Source organism: Zingiber officinale, chromosome 9B (genome assembly GCF_018446385.1).
Source record: "Zingiber officinale cultivar Zhangliang chromosome 9B, Zo_v1.1, whole genome shotgun sequence".
Lineage (NCBI taxonomy): Eukaryota > Viridiplantae > Streptophyta > Magnoliopsida > Zingiberales > Zingiberaceae > Zingiber > Zingiber officinale.
This window is the reverse complement of record NC_056003.1, coordinates 59,800,578-59,815,432: the sequence shown is the minus strand read 5'-3', so window position 1 is coordinate 59,815,432 and position 14,855 is coordinate 59,800,578.

Sequence of the window (14,855 nt, the reverse complement as noted above, 5' to 3'; positions counted from 1 at the left end):
AGATTCGTAACCTCCTCCCCAAAGCTACTGTGGTGGTGAACCAGAGCAGCGAGAAGCGGTGAGAGAAGACCGGCTGGTGTCGCGATGAAGAGACACCAAGAGTCGACGGTCTAGGGCACAGGGACGATGACACTGGGTCGGATCTGGTGGCCAGCGACAGTGCTAGGGCACAACGCGTTCTTGCCGATGAGGGAAAGAACGGAGATCAATACCGAATAAGCAGTGCTCAGGTGGTGTTCAGCGGCTTGGAGTGATCCGTTGGACTTGATTCCAGCGATATTTGCTAGGGCTCGAGTTAAGAAATAGGCATCGGGAAACCAGGGCACAGCGAGGAGGCGGCCAGCACTGTTCTGTGCGACGGTGGCGCACTATAGAGGAAGAGGGCGACACCTAGGGCATCGGCTGTGGCCTTCGGCGTTCGACAAAGAGGGCGTCTGCGTGAGGAGAACTAGGGCACAACAACGTGAAGAAAGGGGAGAAGGGTCGGTGGTGTCGCGGGAGCAAAGGGGAAGAGGAAGAGGAAGGATCGGAAGGCGGCTCGGGGCTTCCTTGGTTGAGGGGTCTTGTATGCGGGGAGAAGGAGAGGTGTCGATGGGTTTGGGGGAAGATGAAGAGGAGAAGAAGACTGTTGGTGCAATATCCCTCAGGTCAAGGGTGACCTGGTTAACCAAGCTGAGTCTTGGTTAGGGTTTAGATGTTTGACAATAAGATATTGATCGAAGAAGAGTCAAGTAGGTCAAGGTTGACCGGATACTTGACTGGGAAGTCCTAACTGGCATGTTAGGCAGAAGGAAGTCCTAGTGAGTGAAGCTAGGCAGAAGGAAATCCTGGTGAGTGAAGCCAGGTGAAAGTCCTAGTGAGTAAAGCTAGGCAGAAGGAAATCCTGGTGAGTGAAGCCAGGTGAAAGTCCTAGTGAGTGAAGCTAGGCAGAAGGAAATCCTGGTGAGTGAAGCCAGGTGAAAGTCCTAGTGAGTGAAGCTAGGCGTAAGGAAATCCTGGTGAGTGAAGCCGTGAAAGTCCTAGTGAGTGAAGCTAGGCGGATGGAAAACCCTAGTGAGTGAAGCTAGGTGAAAGTCCCGTGAGTGAAGCCGTGCAGGAAAATCCGGATGGATCAAGGATGATCGGACATCCGGTGTTGGGAAGTCCAAGTAGGTCAATGGAGGACCGGACACGGCACGACGTAAAAGTCCGTGGGTCAGGGATTGACCGGACACTGGTGGGGAGTCCCGGCAGTCAAGGAGTGACCGATGCGAGGCATGATGTACCAACAGTCAAGGTTGACCGGATGTTGGTTAGGGAGGTTTGGGACTTGGTTTTGGGCAAATAGCGTCGGATCGATCCGTGGATCGATCCAGATGTGGATCGATCGCTGGATCGATCCGCTCATGACGGAAAGCTCGGATCGATCCGTGATCGATCCAGGTCCCGATCGATCACCGATCGACGGACGATGCCGCCGCGATAGCGCCGGATCGATCCGTGGATCGATCCAGCGCCGCTTCAGCAGAGCGCTCTGGATCGATCCGTGATCGATCCAGCATCCCCGATCGATTCGAACATTTGAATCGATCGATCCACCGCTGCCGTGTTTCCGCAGCGCGTGGTCTTCTGATCTCACACGAGCTCTTCTCTTATTCATTCCAACTCCTCCACAGCTCAAAGATCAGATCGCCAGCTCTTGAAGGATCTGGAAGCTTTCAAGTCAAGAGGCGGATCAAAGGCAAGAAGAGAAGCTAGGTTAGGGTTTCAGACTCATTGTAAGCTTTGCGCTTGTATTTTGTTTCCTTTCCTTCTTCTTGTACCGAGAGTCTTGTAGGGCTTCTCCGCCCTTGATAGTTACCAAAAGGAGTGTTTGCAGGGTGTGTGAGTGTGTGGATCCTTGGACTAGTCACCTCTTGTGAGGTGGATACCAAGTAAACCAACCGTGTTGAGTGTTGTTTCTGTATTTTCCGCTGCACATCTTGAAGAAACAAGCAACGCCGAACAACGAGCACGCGACGAGCTATTCACCCCCCCCTCTAGCTACTTTTGGTCCTAACAAGTGGTATCAGAGCAAGGCCGCTCTTCACCGGAATCATCGCCGGAAGGGTCAAGCATATCAAGAAAAGCTAGAGGGTGAAGAAGTTGGAGCAAATTCTTCAAGTTCAAGACTTTATCAAGCTCAACTTCAAGATGCAATTCCAAGATGGACTTGGATTTGACACAAGGGTGGCTCCACCATACACTTCTACGAGTTTTGATTCTTGGAAATCAAGAATCGAAAATTTTCTTATGATGGAGATAGAGCAATGGTTTGCTCTAATGGAAGGCTTCAAGGCTCCAAGAAATTCAAAAGGCAAAGTTCTAAAGAAAAGCAAATGGAGCCCGGAGCAAGTCCAAAGGTGCGAGGCAAATGACAAAGTGACCAAGCTTTTGGTCAATTTATTGCCAAGCACCATCCTTTGCAAAATTGGAGAATTTGAAGATGCAAAGGAACTATGGAGTAAATTGGCCAAGCTTCATGAAGAGATCCCCTCCACTGTACAAGAGCAAGAAGAATCCAGAGAGGGTGACTCTTTGGAGCAAGACCAAGAGGAGGACTCCGAAGTTGAGAGATGCTCAACCTCCGAAGAAGAGGAAATCCAAGAAGCTTCATCCTCAAGGGAATGCACCGAAGGGAACAAGGAGGGAGCATACTCCTTGTTTCATATTCAAGATGATGAAGCCTCCACCTCTAGGATTGAGGGGGAGCAATCCTTGGTGACGCCGGATCAAGAAGAAGGAGAAGCTTCTACATCCGGGTCGAGAGAAGAAGAGGAGGAAGAAGCAACTACCTCCACAAGTCAAGAAAAATCAAATGGAGGAGAATCAAGGTCCGATCAAGAGGAAGCTTCTACCTCCGGATCCAAAGGAAAAGATGTCACCCCTACACACAAAGGTATAAATATTTCAATTAAAAATAAAAATCATATAATATGTTTTGAGTGTAGGGAAAATGGACACTACAAGAGCAAGTGTCCCAACTTGGCTAAGAAGAAGGGCCAAGTGGCACAAAAGGGCAAGGTGAAGCCCAAGGAGACCATTCCCGGAACAAAGAAGAGCAAGGAGCATATCATATGCTTCTCTTGCGATCAAAAGGGGCATTACCGGAGTCAATGCCTCAAGGGGAAGAAGATGGTCAAGGCTCAAGGAGGCATTAGTCAAGGGGGAGCCTCCAAGATAAAGAAGAAGGTAACATTTATTGAGCCTACTCCTTTACATTATGGTAAAAAGCATGATAGTTCTAATTTTTATCATTTTAATGCGATTTACCATAAGAATAGGAAGCATGAGGGCTTTAAGGAAAAGCATGTGGCCCTACATGCCAAAACTACCCAACCTAAGGTTAGGAAGGTAGATGGACACTTGGGCAAGAACACTAAGGACCATAGTTATAAGCCTAGAAACAAAAATGCTCATGGGTGTAATGAAAAATCAAAATCTAAGGATTTAATGATAGAAAATCAAGTCTTGAGGTCAAGACTTGACAAACTAGAAAAGACCCTAAAAAGGATGGAGAATATCCTTAAAGGGCAAAATGAGCAAAATCTAGGTTTAGGACAACAAGGGTCATCCAAGGGCCATAGAGGTTTGGGATACAAACCTAAAATCAAAAAGGATGTACCTACTTACCATAGGGTTTCATATAGCTATGGAACCAACTCTAAGTCTAGAAGTCAAGTCAAGGATACAAGGGAAGTCATCCCTAGAAGTATCTTTGCAACAACAAATGTGACTAAGACTTCTAAGAAGTCTAAGAAAGTCACTAACAAGGTCACAAGGGAGGCTATCCCTAGAGTTGACCTAGAAAAAGTGACCAAGGCTTCTAAGAAGCCAAACAAGGTCACTAGGAAGGTATCTAGGGAAGTTATCCCTAGTGAATACCTAGAGCATCCAAGGAGCACCAATAAGTTTTGGGTTCCTAGGAGCATCTTCTCTACCCCATAGATGGGTTAGAGAGTGTCAACTCTAAGAAGAAGGGTAGTTAACCCAACTTTGAAGAAATTGACACTCAAGGAGCATTTTCAAGGTTATTATTAACCTTTGAAAATGAAGTGGATTTATATTTACTCCTTGAAAGAGTAAAATGTGCCTAATGGTGGAAGAATTGATTTTAATCTTAAATGACACATATTGGGAAATTCATAAGAACTACCAAGTTGGGATTTTGGTATGTTCTTAGGAAATTTAAGGCAATCCGGGCATTAATTTAAAAGTGCTACTCTTGTGGAAAAATGAAATATGCCAACATTTGAGGAATATGCTTAATTTCGACTGGCATAAATTAATCAAGGGAATTAGAAATGCCAATTTAGGTTTTGGCATTTTCTTGAAGCACTTTAGGGCAATCTAGGTTTAAGTTGTAAGTTTAGCTAAGGTTTTAAGGATACTTAGATAGTTAATCTAGGTATATTTTATTTATGCTAAATCTTGCCATGATTGTTTGCCCATCATATGCCATGACATCATGTCTATTTTTGCATTCATGTTTTATTATGAAAAATCCAAAAATACCATATCATGACATTCATACATCATGTAGTTATAGGATATTTTCTTTTGAAAATTATTTCTTTTTGATGTATGCCATAACATTATCATGCATTAAGTTTAATTCCTTGTAATTAAGGACAAAAGGCATTTAACAACACGTATTAACAAGTGACATCCTAGGTGGGTGTCTAATATCTCCAAAATGCCTAGACAGATATGCATGATCCCTAGATTAGGGCAAAATCAAAATCTACATCTCACAAAGACCTATAAGATGACTTGTATGTGTTTTTAGTACACATTAGATACAAGTGAGATGTTAGGATGATGAACAAAACTCAAGATGTTGATTTAGTGCATTCTTTTGAGTTTTAGGTTCATCAAAACACATAGTTATGTGTTTTCCCATCATTGGGAAAGCTAATGTACAAGTCATGTGCATTATGCCCAAGGAACATGATGGGATATTGGTTTTGAAAATGTTTTTAAAATGTTTTTGGAAAACCTTGGTGAAGGCTATCTTTTGATAGTAATCACCATTGAATAGTTAGACACAAACTTGAAGAAAACACTAAAGTTTTTGCAAGTTTTCAAGTTTGTGTCAATCTTTGAAAATATGATGTATTTTCGTAGAAAACTATTTTTCCTTGATAATATATGCCCTAAACAATGTCTACACGAAATTTCATATTTTTGGATTTTGTAGAATTTTCTAGGGTTTCTGACCGAAATGGAATTTCAGCAACTATCGAGCTCCGATCGATCCATGGATCGATTGAGTGCCTGAATCGATCCATGGATCGATTCGGGCAATCCACGCGAGGACTCACCGGATCGATCAGCCGATCGATTCAGTCGCAATCTATCGCTGGATCGATTCAGAAAGGTTCAATCGATTGGAACCCAACTCCAATCGATCCAAGTTGCTGATTTTGGCTGGGAAAGCCTGATTTCAGCACTTTGAACCTATTTTAGTCTAGGTAACCATTCCAAACCCTTAAAATACATTTGTATACATAAAAAGGGTGTTTTCATGTGAAAACAAGGATGGATTGGTTAAGGAAGGCTAAGTTGAAGTTTAGGTTGAGGTTTGTTTCAAATTTTGAACATTTGAACCTCAAAACTTCTAAATCTGGGTTTCCTAAAGGTTTAGGGATTCCAAGTCATTGTTGGTGCAATGACAGAAGTTACCACCATGTCTTTAGGGGGAGGGACTCTTTAAAGACATGAAAATTATTTTTCATGAACCTTGGAAGGTGGTTAACCTTCTGTTGTGAAATTGCTCAAGGTTGAGCATTTAAACTTGAAATGGGGGTAAATGGGGAGTGGATATCCTCATCATTTCAAGTGGTAACTCAAGTGGTTGAAAATGCTCAAGGTTGGGTATTTGTCAACATTGGGGGAGAAGTTAAAGATAATGAAGGGTATGGGACCTTCAATATTGAGTTGATCACAATGAGTGAAATTGTGATCACGATGAGCAACTCTTCAGGGGGAGAGTCTTCAACAAATGGAGTTGTTGAAGTGTGCCCAAAATTGGAGCATAGGTTGATGTGTCCAAAGACGGGTTGATGTGTTTTTTTGGGTTGATGTGTGCCAATAGGGGGAGAATGAAAGGAAGTAAGTTAGGTTTTCATTACCTAGAGGGAGTTTGCCCTCTTAGGGGGAGAATGAAAAGCTTAATTTATGGGTTCATTACCTAGTGGCATGAAGAAGGAGGCTATAGGATTAGCCTAACTTACATGTGGGATTGTAAGTGTTATTGTGGTATTGTCAAACATCAAAAAGGGGGAGATTGTTGGTGCAACATCCCTCAGGTCAAGGTTGACCTGGTTAACCAAGCTGAGTCTTGGTTTGAGTTTAGATGTTTGACAATAAGATATTGATTGGAGAAGAGTCAAGTAGGTCAAGGTTGACCTGACACTTGATCGAAGTCCTAACCGCATGTTAGGGTGGAAGTCCTAGTGAGTGAAGCTAGGCGAAGGAAACTCGTGAGTGAAGCCGGTGAAAGTCCTAGTGAGTAAAGCTAGGCGGAGGAATCCCGGTGAGTGAAGCCGGTGAAAGTCCTAGTGAGTGAAGCTAGGCGAAGGAAATCGTGAGTGAAGCCCGGTGAAAGTCCTAGTGAGTGAAGCTAGCGGATGGAAAACCCTAGTGAGTGAAGTTAGTGAAAGTCCCGTGAGTGAAGCCGGGCAAGGAAAAATCCGGATGGATCGAGGATGATCGGACATCCGGTGTTGGAAGTCCAAGTAGGTCAATGGAGTGACCGATACTTGGCACGACGAGTAAAAGTCCAAGTGGGTCAAAGGGATTGACCGGACACTTGGTGGGGAGTCCTGGCACAAGGGAGTGACCGGATGCGAGGCATGATGTACCAACAGTCAAGGTTGACCGGATGTTGGTTAGGAGGTTTGGGACTTGGTTTTGGGCAAAATGCGTCGGATCGATCCGTGGATCGATTCAGATGATCCTCGGATCGCTGCTTCTTCGCGCGATAAGCGCTCGGATCGATCCGTGGATCGATCGAGGTCCGATCGATCGATCGGGACGATGCTGCTTCGCGCGATAAGCGCTGGATCGATCCGTGGATCGATCCAGGCGCGTTTCCAGAGCACAGAGGCGCTCTGGATCGATCCGTGGATCGATCCAAAGCATCCCCGATCGATTCGGAACATTTGAATCGATCGGGATCCGACCGTTGCGTCGTGTTTAAAGCCGCAGGCGAGCGTGGTCTTCGGCATCTCTACACGAGCTCTTCTCAGATTCATTCCAACTCCTCCACAGCGCTCTCAAAGATCAGATCGCCAGTTCTTGAAGGATCTTGGAAGCTTTCCAAGTCAAGAGGCGGATCAAAGGCAAGAAGAGAAGCTAGGGTTAGGGTTTTCTGTACTCATTGTAAGCTTTGCGCTTGTATTTTGTTTCCCTTTCCTTTCTTCTTGTACTGAGAGTTTTGTAGGGCTTCTCCGCCCTCGGTAGTTACCGAAAAGGAGTGTTTTCATAGTGGAGGGTGTGTGCGTGGTGTGGATCCTTGGACTAGTCACCTCTTGTGAGGTGGATACCAAGTAAACCAACCGTGTTAGCGTTGTGTGATTTGTTTCTGTATTTTCCGCTGCACATCTTGAAGAAATAAGCAACGCCGAACAACGAGCACGCGACGAGCTATTCACCCCCCCTCTAGCTACTTTTGGTCCTAACAAAGACGACGCGAGAGAAGGGAAGAAGAGGAAGAAACAGGGATGACGTCGGGTGAGAAACTGAGGAGAAGAAAAAGAAAAACAAAAACAAAAGAAAAAGAAAAATAAAACTTTTCCTCGTTCAATGGGGCAGCCTAAACAGGCTTCCCCTAGTCCCAATATTTATCCCCATAACCTACATCATACGACCTCCAAAAAATTCTCAAAATATTTCTAAAAATTTCGAAAAATTCTGTTAAGGTTATTCCTCTATTTAATCTTATTATTTAATTAATATTTGTTGTCATATTTTACATTCTCTCCCACTAATAAAAATTTGGTCCTCAACTTTTCATTATTCACCATCAGTAAGTACTAACAATAAATAGATAGTATGAATGCTGAACGAAAATTAACCCACATACCTCAAGTGAAAAGATGGGGGTATTGAGCTTGAATCGTATCCTCGAACTCCCAGGTAGCCTCCTCGTTAGAATGATGTTGTCATCCAACTTTAACCAGCCAGATAGTCTTGTTCCGCAGTTGACACTCTTTCTAGTCCAGAATCCATATCGGAACCTCCTCGTAGGTAACGTTAGGTTGAATGGGAACTGGTATATCTGACAGTATATGTGCTAGGTCGGCTACATATCTCCTCAGCATAGACACATGGAACATATCGTGAATGCTTGCCAGTGCCGGTGGTAGCGCTAGACGATAAGCTACCGCTCTAATCCTCTCCAAGATCTAGAAAGGTCCAATGTATCATGGAGCTAACTTGCCTCAGAGGTCAAATCTCTTCACCCCTTTTGTGGGTGAGACTCTCAAGAATACATGGTCGCCAGTAGAGAATCCAGGGGTCTATGTCTCTGATCAGCATAACTCTTTTGGTGGTCCTGCGCCTCTGACATCCTTTGTCTAATAGTGCGGACCAACTCTGTCTCCTACTGATGGGTGTCCGACAAGGCCTACCATATAATGCTTCAAACGGTGCAATCTGGATAGCCGAATGATAGCTGTTATTGTAGGTGAACTCTACTAATGGCAAGTGGTCCTCCCAACTGCCTCCAAAATCTATAACACAAGACCTTAGCAAGTCCTCTAGAGTTTGAATGGTCCGCTCTGACTATCCATCTGTCTACGGATGGAAAGCTGTACTGAAATGGAGCTGAGTGCCCAAAGCCTATTGCAGACTCTGCCAGAACTGGGACGTGAACCGTGGGTCTCTATCCGATATAATATTCAATGGAGCACCATGTAATCTGATAATCTCCCGACAATATATCTCTGCCAATCGATCCAGAGAATCAGTCTTCCAGATCACTAAGAAGTGTGTGGATTTGGTTAATCAGTCAACGACTACCCAAATCGCATCGTGGCCTCGTTGTGTCCTAGGCAATCCCACCACAAAATCCATAGTGATGTGCTCTCATTTTCACTCTGGAATCGGAATCCTCTGAAGTAATCCGACAGGTCTCTGGTGCTCAGCCTTCACCTGCTGACAGACAAGACATCTAGCTACAATTCCGCAATGTCTTTCTTCATGTCGTTCTACCAATAGGAATACCTCAAGTCTCGATACACGTGGGTCCCACCTTGGTGGATAGCAAATCGAGAGCGATAAGCCTCCTGAAGTAACTTCTCCCTGACTGGGTGAGATAGAGGTATGCATAATCGACCTCGAAAATATATAATACCCGCATCATCTCAGATGAACTTTGTCTGATGCCTGGAAGCTATCTGGCTGCCAATGGACTGTAAGTGCTGATCACCGGCATAGGCCTCTCGGATCCTCATCTTGATCGATGACTGAGCAACCATGGAAACCAAAATACCCTGCTCTGTCCATCCCTGCTCCTCAAGGCCCAACTTAGAGAAACCCTGAATCAAGTCCGTGACCACAACTTAGTGGCAAGCTAAAGTCCCTCTGGACTTTCTGCTAAGTGCATCGGTAACCACATTAGCTTTCCCCGGGTGGTAGCCAATAGTATAGTCGTAATCCTTCAGGAACTCAATCCATCTTCTCTGTCAGAGATTAAGTTCCTTCTGTGTAGATAGATATTTGAGACTTTTATGGTCAGTGAGAATCTCAAATGTAATACCATATAGGTGATGTCGCCAAATCTTCAGAGCAAAAATAATGGCGGCTAGCTCCAAATCATGTACTGGGTAGTTCTTCTCATACTCCTTCAACTGGCGAGAAGCATAAGAGACTACTCTGCCATGCTGCATTAGGACAGCGCCCAAACTCTGAAGAGAAGCGTCGGTGTAGAGTATGAATCCATCCTCTCCAGAAGGTAAAACCAAAACTGGCGCTAACACTAATCTCCACTTCAACTCCTGAAAACTTGTCTTGCAAACTTCTATCCAAGTGAATTTCATGCCTTTCCTGGTCAGGCGTGTCAATGGCATAGCAATACGAGAGAAACCCTCGATGAAACGTCTATAATATCCGGCCAATCCCAAGAAACTCTGGATCTCCTAAACTGATTTTGGCTGCTCCCAACTGGCGATAGCCTAGATCTTCTGAGGGTCTACTGAAATACCTTGGCTGTAAACTACGTGACCCAGAAAACTAAGGGTAGCCAAAAAACACACTTGCTGAACTTCGCGTATAAACGATGTCGTCGAAGAGTCTCCAAGACTATGCGAAGATGCTATGCATGCTCCTCCTTGGAACGCGAGTAGATCAAAATGTCATCGATGAAGATGACAACAAACTGATCTAGATACTCCAGAAAGATGCAGTTCATAAAATCCATAAACATCGCCGGAGCATTGGTAAGCCCAAATGGCATTACCAAAAATTCATAATGTCCGTATCTAGTACGGAATGCTATCTTCTGTATATCAGATTCTTTAACTCTCAGCTGATGATATCCAGACCACATATCAATTTTAGAATATATCGATATACCTCTGAGCTGATCAAACAAATCCTCGATCTGTGGTAAGGGGTACTTAATCCTGACGATCACTGCATTCAGCTATCTGTAATCAATGCACAACCTCAGAGTACCATCCTTTTTCTTGACAAATAATACCGGAGAACCCCATGGAGAAACACTAGGGCAAATAAATCCCCTGTCCAATAACTCCTGGAGTTGGACCTTTAGCTCATCCAACTCTTTTGGTGTCATACGATAAAGAGCTTTCGATGCTAGCGCGGTCCCCGGAATCAGCTCAATAGCAAACTCCACTTGCCTTCGGGGAGGCAAGTCTGGTAGCTCATCTGGAAATACATCCGAATACTCTCGGACCACTGGAATGTCTGAGAGCTGGGAACTACTACTGTCATCAGTATTAATCAAAGACAATAAATCCTTGACAACCATGTGATAATAGCTTCTGAGCCTGCATCGCAGAAATGATCGATATGCCGTCATCCCTAATGCCAATGAAATCCCACGAGAGTTGGTTCGGAGGTTGGAATGTGACCACCCTCATCTGGCAATCAACCGTGGCATGATATGCAGACAGCCAATCCATGCCAAGGATAATGTCGAACTCGACCATTTCCAGTACTAATAAAGCAACCATGAGTATCATATTGCCAAAGTCTAACGGGCAACCTCTGACCTCCTGAGTGACGTCCAATGTATTACCGGATGGTAGGGAGATAGTCAATCGCTCGGTCTAAGAGTAGGTAGTCTACCTATGCCCCTCATGAAGGCACGAGAAATAAAGAAATGCGAGCTACCAGTATCTATCAACATATCAGTGGATAATGCATAGAGTAAAATCATACCGTGGAAAATGGATCCGTCGGCCTGCTGTGCATCCTTTCTGGTAACCACGTGAATTCGTCCAATCTTTGGCCTACCATGCTCAGTGAATTAAATATCGATGCTGAAACTTAACTTTGTAATAGTCTGCTACAATGCATTTCAGTTGCTCCTAACCAAGATAGGTTTTCAATCCACTGTTAGAATGAGACATTTCAAGTGTCCGAGGTGTTAGTATTGGTTCCTAGCAGAACTCTAAATGGAGGAAGCCACTAAATTTTAGTGGTTGTACTAATCACCAACCCTAGACGTAGGAGGAGGAGGACTAGGCAAAGGAAGAGGAATCACATAACTCATGTAAATATGTTGTAGAGGAGGTAAGAAAGGGTAGGGAAAGCAAAGGAATGAATGGAGAAATTAAATACAAGAAGAAAAGGATATTTTAGGAAGTCCAATCGGTTATCCTTGTGGAATAGTATAGGTACAAGCCCATACCAAACAGACCCAAATGAATGCATGGTCCATTATTCTATATTTATATGATACTGTATGAGTGGATACGATGGACGACGAGTACGGTCGGAGCAGGTACCTCTGAAACCATCTGAGTTTGAGAGCTCGACGCGCCCGCATTACCATGTGGAGTCTGTCCCTGACCAACAGGCTCGACTCCAGTAGACATCTCTGGCGACTCGATCGCCAGGGATTCCAATGTCCTCTTACGTGGACGTCCAGCACCACGTCTTGGAGCGGGAACACGTGCATTTCGCCTCATATCTGTTAAATTATTACCCGAATATTAATACAAGTACCAAAATTATAAAATGAATTATCGTACCTATTTGTCATCTGGAGATGTTTTGTCGCTGTCCAGTCCCCATTTATGACCTTGGAACTCTGAAATAAGAAAATCAACAAAAATCCATAACGAAATTCCAAAACATGAACATAACGAAAATCTATATAAATCCGGAAATACCTAGATTGACTCATAAAACTGGGCTCTGATACCAAAAATATTGATATCAGATTAACTTAAAAATCTAAAACATGAAGAACAGAACCCGCTAACCTAGCTCTGATACCAAAAATATTGTCACGCCCCAGGTAGTCCCTGCCAGAAGAAATTTCGGTAGCATCTCCCCTGTACGGGTGACAATATGAAACTATTCTACAAAGCCCTCAGGGCCACATATGTTGGGGCAATTTTCTTAGGTCAAGTTTGACTAGTTTAACTAAGCTTGAGTTAAGTTAAGCTTGAGTCAGGATTTGAGTTTTGATGTTTGACAATATAAGGAGATTACTGAAGCAATCGCCCGATTATGGAGATGGTCAAAGGGTTGACCAGGTTGATGAGAATACAAGTCAAGTAGGTCAAGGTTGACAGGAAACTTGACTAGGAAAGTCTTAACTAGAGGTTAAACATATGGAAGTCCTAACTGGAGGTTAGGCGTATGGAAGTCCTAAGTGGAGGTTAGGTGTATGGAAGTCCTAATTGGAGGTTAGGCGTATGGAAGTCCTAATTGGAAGTTAGGTAGTGGAAAAGTCCAGTGAGGAGCTAGGCAGGGGAAAGTCCTGGTGAGGAGCCAAGCAACGGAAAGTCCTAGTGAGGAGCTAGGCAGGAGAAAGTCTTGGTGAGGAGCCAGGCAATTGGAAAGTCCTGGTGAGGAGCCAGGCAATTAGAAAGTCCAAGTGTGATCTTGGCAAAGGAGAAAGTCCTGGTGAGGAGCCAGGTAATTGGAAAGTCCAAGCATGTGGTCTTGGCAAGGTAAGTCCTAGTGTGACTTGGCAAGGAGAACTCGACAACTAGGATGAGGCCGAAGAAATCTCTTGAAGGCAAGGCGTGAAGGATGGAGAGATATCCGAGGGATGCAAGGCTGATGGAGGAGGCTAGAAGGCTAGTTCGAGGTTGGTCGGGTGTGACCAAATGCTAGGCATGGAGACCCAACAGGTCACAGTTGACCAAGAGTTGGGTTGGAGATTTTGGACTTGAGTTTGAGTCAAGTTCAGGCTGGTCAATCGATCGGGCGATCGATTGAACTAGGGTCCAATCGATCAGTGGATCGATTGGAGTGTGCTGCGAAGGAAGGAATGACCCAATCAATTGGTTGATCGATTGAGACCATAATTCATGAGCACAGAGGCCTTCCCAATCGATCGGGCGATCGATTGGGAGCTGTCAATCGATCAGCTGATTGATTGGGCAGGGGAGTTCTTGCGCCATCGCGAGAACACAGAAAGCTTCTGAATCGATCCACCGATCGATTCAGATGTTCCCAATCGATCGGTTGATCGATTAAGATTCGATCGTTGGGCAGGATGCAGGTGATGGACAAATGCGATGGATCGGTGCTGACATGGCAATCGATTGGGGATGGATTGGATCGATTGGGAGCACTGTTTAAAGCTTGGGCGGAGCATTTTCTCTGCAGATTTTTGTGATCTATTTTCTGCGAGCTTACAACGATCTTCAGCGACTTTCTCCGATCTTCACCGCTAGTTCTTGAAGGCTCTTGGGAGTGTTCTCTCAAGGTTCAAGAGGCAACAACAAGCACAAGTAAGCAAGAAGAGAGTGTCTTTATGTGTATTTATATTTCGTCTTCTTGTTTTTGTGTTTGTGTTGTGGGTGAGTTTGTACGAGGCTTCTCCGCCTTCGGCTACGACCAAGAAGGAGGTTTTTGTTAGAGTGTATACTAAAAGCCTAGCTTTTGTAAACATTTATTTTTGAAATAAAAGAATCACATTGGTAAATATCTGCATTTATTTGTTAAATGTAATTGTTCAATTAATTTATATAGTAGATAACATGGAGTGTGGTGTCACACTCAGAAGATCATGTTGACGATTCTCTATAAATTACAAACAGTAGCTCACGACTAAGATGTAAAGAAACAAACCATCAGAATAGTCGTAGTGTAATTAAGTATTAGTTTATCTTGACTAATAAATTACACTAATACACTTTAAGTGTATTGAGTAGGATCATTTAGGTAAGTTCTTTTTATACTGACTTAGTAAAAGAACTAGACCTTAGTTATTATGGAAGTGTGTACTCTTAATACTAATATAATAACAAGAACATATATTTAATATTTATTTCTTTAACTTATCAAAGGGTGAGGTTTAGCTCGATAAATCAATATGCCTGATAAGTTGGAAAATGATATTACTTATAGTGTGTGTTGTTGATTATAGAAGGAATCTGTATCCTAGTTATCTAGGTTGAGAATGTTCCCAAGAGGAGCTCATAAGGATTGCCATGTTAAACCCTGCAGGTGGACTTAGTCCGACATGACAATGAAGTTGAGTGGTACTACTCTTGGAGCTAGATATTAATTAAGTGAGTTTTCAGTAACTTATTTAATTAGTGGACATTCGTAATCTTAAACACAGGGAGACTAACACACTCATAATAAGAAGGAGCCCATAATGTAATTTGGGATTGGTG